Source organism: Eptatretus burgeri, chromosome 4, assembly GCF_056783735.1.
Source record: "Eptatretus burgeri isolate ZD-2024b chromosome 4, Ebu_testis_v1, whole genome shotgun sequence".
NCBI lineage: Eukaryota > Metazoa > Chordata > Myxini > Myxiniformes > Myxinidae > Eptatretus > Eptatretus burgeri.
In genome coordinates, this window is record NC_140964.1 from 30,622,843 (window position 1) to 30,628,270 (window position 5,428).

General features: G+C 46.9%; 1 long non-coding RNA gene across 1 annotated transcript; it reads left to right on the plus strand.

Annotated features, from left to right (window-relative positions):
• The first annotated feature begins 2,808 nt into the window (after nt 1–2,808).
• Nucleotides 2,809–5,067, plus strand: LOC147027722 (uncharacterized). Its single transcript, XR_015057227.1, has 3 exons — nt 2,809–4,334; nt 4,596–4,653; nt 4,943–5,067. It is a non-coding gene; the product is annotated as an uncharacterized LOC147027722 (long non-coding RNA).
• Nucleotides 5,068–5,428: the final 361 nt, after the last annotated feature.

A 5,428-nucleotide genomic window follows, 5' to 3' on the forward strand; every position in this document is an offset into this window, starting at 1 on the left:
TACTCGGAGGCTTGGGTTGGAGGATCGCTTGAGGACAGGTGCTCTGCACTGGGCTGCGCTATGAGAGGGTGTAGGGCAGCCCGGAATCACGGCAAAACCCAATCCTTATCCCTGTGTCGTAAGAAGCGACCAGGGTTGCGTCACGAAGGGCATCCGACGTAAAACCTGTGCCAAATCAGTATGCAGATCATAAGGATGATCCGCTGTGGCGACCCCTAACGGGAGCAGCCGAAAGAAGAAGAATATATATATATATATATATATATATATATATATATATATATATATATATATATATATATATATATATATATATCTTTCTCACCTCTGATTGGATGACAGACTGATTAAAATCGGGACCTTCCGGATGACGTAAAAAGCTGAAATGTTGCAAGCTAATGGATGTCGAAGCCGCTTCACCTGGAAACATCAAAGAATCAGGTCAGGTCAGGTCAGGTATGGGAGCATGTGCCAGAACAGCGCGTCGCTGCGTCCACTTTCCGTCGGTACTCCAGAGGCCTCCGTCTGGCCATCTCCCAGGCAGACGCCAGGCCCATCCCCATCTCCTTGAGATGGTGGTCAACCTGCTGCAACCATGAGGCACGTGGTCGGCCCACTGGCCTCCTCCACTCATGAGACTCCCTCGCTGAGAGAATCTGGTGAGCAGGATCAGCATCAGGAAAACGAGCCACATGTCCATACAGCCGCAACTGACGCTCACGGACTATGCAGGTAACAAATCTCATCCGAGTCTCTCTCAGCAACCGCTCGTTGGACACAAAATCTGACCAGCGATAGCCAAAGATTCTCCGAAGACACCTGGTACCAAAGGAATTAAGTCTCCGTCTCAGATCCTTGGTCAGAGTCCAAGTCTCGCACCTATAGAGCAAGACTGGAAGTACCAAGGACCTGAAGACTCGGACTTTCGTCCTCCCGCACAGGTACCGGCAGCGCCACACCCCATGATCCAGTGAATCCATGACTCCCCAGGCCCGACCCAGACGTCTATTGTCCTCTGACTCGCAGCCAGCAGAGACATGAATATCGCTGCCAAGGTAAGTGAATCTCTCCACGACCTCAACATCCTCACCACAAACAGACACAGACAGGACAGCAGCATCCAAGATGTCACCGAAAGCCTGGATCTTAGTTTTGACCCAAGAAACCCGTAATCCCAGCGGCTCTGACTCTTCATTCAGCACCTCGAGGGCCCCCAAAAGGATGTCTAAAGTCTCCGGAAAGATGACTGCATCGTCTGGAAAATCAAGGTCCGAGATCTTGACATTCCCAAACGATGCACCGCAACTTGATCTCTCCGACATCCTCCCTAGAATCCAGTCCATACAAGTGCTGAAAAGTGTGGGGGCAAGTACACATCCCTGACGAACTCCAGTAACAACTGGAAATAAGTCAGAGGTGGTACCACCACACTTCACAGCACTCTCAGAACCAGAGTAGAGTTCAGACATCAGATCGATCAGTTTTGATGGCACCCCACGAAGACCAAGAATCCTCCAGAGGACATCCCGATTCACTGAATCGAACGCTTTACAGAGATCAACATAGGCTGCAAGCAGCCACTGCCGAAACTCTCGTCTGCGTTCGGTGAGGACACGAAGGGCAAGGATACGGTCAATCGTTGACCTCTTTGGTGTAAAGCCTGACTGCTCTGGACGCTGGTGCTCAAGCAGATGGTGGCAAACCCTATCAAGAATTATCCGAGCAAAGACCTTGCCCGGCACTGAGAGCAGCGTCACCCCTCGGTAGTTGTTGCAGTCTTGGCGATCACCCTTCCCTTTCCAGAGAGGGACAACAAGGCCCCTCTTCCAGTCAGTTGGGATGATGCCTGTGTTCCAGGCAGAGCACAAAACTGCATGCAACGACACGAGTGCAGCATTTCCACCAGCCTTGAGAAGTTCGGCATGGATGCCACAAATCCCTGGAGCTTTGCCCCGTTTCAACTGGTTCACCGCAACCCGTGTTTCCACAAGCGAAGGTGGACCACAGTTGATTCGAGGGTCAGCAACAGGGATTGTAACACCCTTGACGTCCAACTCGACAGTTGGGGGATCAGCCTGGTACAACCGCTCAAAGTAACCGGCCCAGCGGGCCTTCACTTCAGACTCCTCTGTCAAGAGCCTACCACTCTCTGCTCGAACTGCAGTGCTCCGAGGGATGGGCTTGGATGAACGTAATGCGCGAATTCCCCTGTAAGCGGGACGAGAATCACCTGTCCACAGGTGATGCTCTACCCCCTCACAGATTCCTCGCACATAGGCCTCCTTGTCCACCCTCAGTGCACGTACAGTTTTACGCCTCAGCTCCCTGAACAGCTCAGCTCTGCCATTCAGCCTGGCCCTGCGACTCTGGTCAATGGTATCCAGTGTCCCTTGAGAGACAAAAAATTCTTCTTTGCTCTGCGGTGAGTTCCAAGACATCCACCGGCAACATCAAGGACGGTGGTCTTAAAGGCGCTCCACAACTCTTCAGGACCCCCCAAAGCACCCAGACCCCCCAAGTATCCACTCAGCCAGTTCGCAAACTCCTCAGCTACTCTCTCATCCCTGAGCTTGGCAACATCCAGCCTAGGCTGGGATGGTACCATTCTCCAGGATTTAAGGTGCAGCTTTAGAGTTGCTACAACAAGCCTGTGGTCAGTATTGAGGAACTGAGCACTCCGGTAGACCCTGCAGTTCTGGATCATCCTCCAACGACCGTCAGTAGGGTAAGAATACTGGTTCTGGCTCACTTTCCCCATGTAAATGAATGGAGGATTTTCAGCCATGAAATTTTTCTTTTTTTTCCCCTAAAAAAATAAATCCCCTTTTTAGCCCAAGGTATATTTATTTGTCTCCCCTTTTAACCTGGAGCCTGGTGTTGGCTTAGTGGTTAGGGTGGCGGCTTGGGATCCCAGGGTCCTGAGTTCAAATCCCGTTGGCTGCTGAATTAACACCAGGGGGTTGACTCAGCCTGCCATCCTTCCGAGGTCAGCGAAATGAGTGCCAGTGTACTGGTCCCGGTGTATGCCCCGGTTAGAATAGGTGTACCATATCCCTGTGTGTCGTAAGAGGCGACCAGGGTTGGCGTCAGGAAGGGCATCCGGCCATAAAACATTGCCTCAAGAAAAAGCCAAACCCCTGCACAGCAGGGAAAAATGGCTGTAAAAACGGTCATTTTTTTATTTCCCCTTTTAACCTCGGGGCTCTCTATTCAAATAACCCATACAACAAGATAAAGATTTGTTAAAGGTGATTCTAAAGAAATATCTGAAACGTCTAAGCCCCGGGACACTCTTTATCAAATAACCCATACAACAAGATAAAGATTTGTTAAAGGTGATTCGAAAGAAATATCTGAAACGTCTAAGCCTCGGGGCACTCTTTATCAAATAACCAATGCATATTGTTTAGCTCACTCATTGAACCTATAAACATTTGTTCATTCTCAAATTCCTTCAATAGTTTAATTTTCTTTGCACAATAATCCCCATCTAAAATATTGAAAAACAAAACATTTGAATCTTTATATTTTTTAAGATACCCCTTTTGTGCCATTACGAAATGATAAACTTCTCTTAATGATCTCATCTGGCCACCGCCCGAGTTGCAAATCATTTTTGTACATAAACCATGCCAGAAAAAAAGTTTTGTTTCAAATGTTTTCAGTTCATGCCGTGAAAATGAGGAAGTGTTTTTTTTGACACGGCCGTGCTGTGTGAATGAGGAAGTGGTTTTGGACTGTCATGCTGTGAAAAAATAGGAACTATTCTGTGAGACAAGGTCTCGTGTTTATATTTTATCTCAGAACACGAACTGAAAACATTTGAATCAAAACTTTTATGGCGTGGTTTATGTCCAAAAATGATTTGCAACTCGGGCGGTGGCCAGATGAGATCATTAAGAGAAGCTTGTCATTTCCTGTGCCCACACCCAATGATTAAGCAATCTCCTCATCGTTGCTTTATAAGCGGTTCACCAGACAAAGTTTCTGCCAGACGGGATTTTCATTTTTACAACTGAGGCATGGACGATATTTCTTCCGATGAAGCCAACAGCCCACTACAGAGTTGGTAAGTTTGTGTATGCTTTTCTCTTTGAACGATGAAGCAAATGATTATTAATTAAATCATGATAATTCTGATATATATATATATATATTTTTTTTTTCCCTGACAGGGCATTGGAAGAAATTGAGTTTACATATCACGACGTGGTTCATGAAATTAATACTCTTATTGAAGAGATCAATGATTTTAGAAGAGAATTGAAAGGCATTTACAATGAGTGGCATGAAGTCTTATCACGTCCTCTCATCTCGAAGGAATTAAACCAATGGTGAGACACGTGTGTGTGCCTCTCTCTCTGTCTGTCTTTCTACCTACCTCTCTCTGCTCTTATTGAAGAGGCCAATGATTTATAATGACTGGTCTCTGATCTCGAATGAATTAAACCAATGGTGAGGCACGTGTGTGTGTGTGTCTATGTGTGTGTGTATGTGTGTGTGTGTGCGTGTGTGTGTGTGTGTGTGTGTGTGTGTGTGTTGCTTTCCCTGTCTGTCTCTTCATCTATACCCTTGACTTATTATTTTTTTTTCAGCACTATCGCACAACATCAGCTGTTGAAGCAATCTTGTACAACACATGATTTTCTGGAGGTAAATATTTCTGAATTATTATTAATATCACTCGTACAACACATGATTTTCTGGAGGTAAATATTTCTGAATTATTATTAATATCACTCTCTCTTTAGAATGTCGCCTTATGTTGGTTGCATCATTAGTTTGGACGTGGTTTTGTCAGTACACTGGAATTCATTTTATTGACCTTGAAAGGATGACAGGCTCCTGGTGTGTTCATTCAGTGGTCAACGAGGCTTATTCATATTACCATGTAATTATCTTTATAGAACCTAATTATTATCCACTTTTTGTTTCAAAACAGAATATGGTGTCTGAGTTTCGAAATCACAAGACATCTGAAGAAGATTGCTGGGAAAGATTGTACATTCTCGCAAATGAATATTTAATATTTTCAATATTAATAAATTATATTTGTTTTGTTTACAATTACTTGATTCTGAATTACAAGAAAAGAATAAAAGAGATGTAAAGGGGGGGGGTTGGGGGGGGGGGGGGGGGGTAGGTGCGCTCCCCCAATGACCCATCACCCCCTCATCCCATCCCTCCCCTCCCCATGTGTGTGTGTGGGGAAGGGTGGGGGTGGGATGAGGGAGGTGGTGGGTCAAAGGTGGGGGCGCACAGGGGGGATGAAGGGGGGTGGGGCTTGTGTGGGCGGGGCTTGTGTGGGCGGGGCTTCGGTGGGGGCTTGTGTGGGTGGGGTGTGTGTGGGAGGGGCTTGTGTGGGCGGGGTGTGTGTGTGGGTGCGGCTTGTGTGGGCGGGGCTTGTGTGGGCGGGCGTTTATGTGGC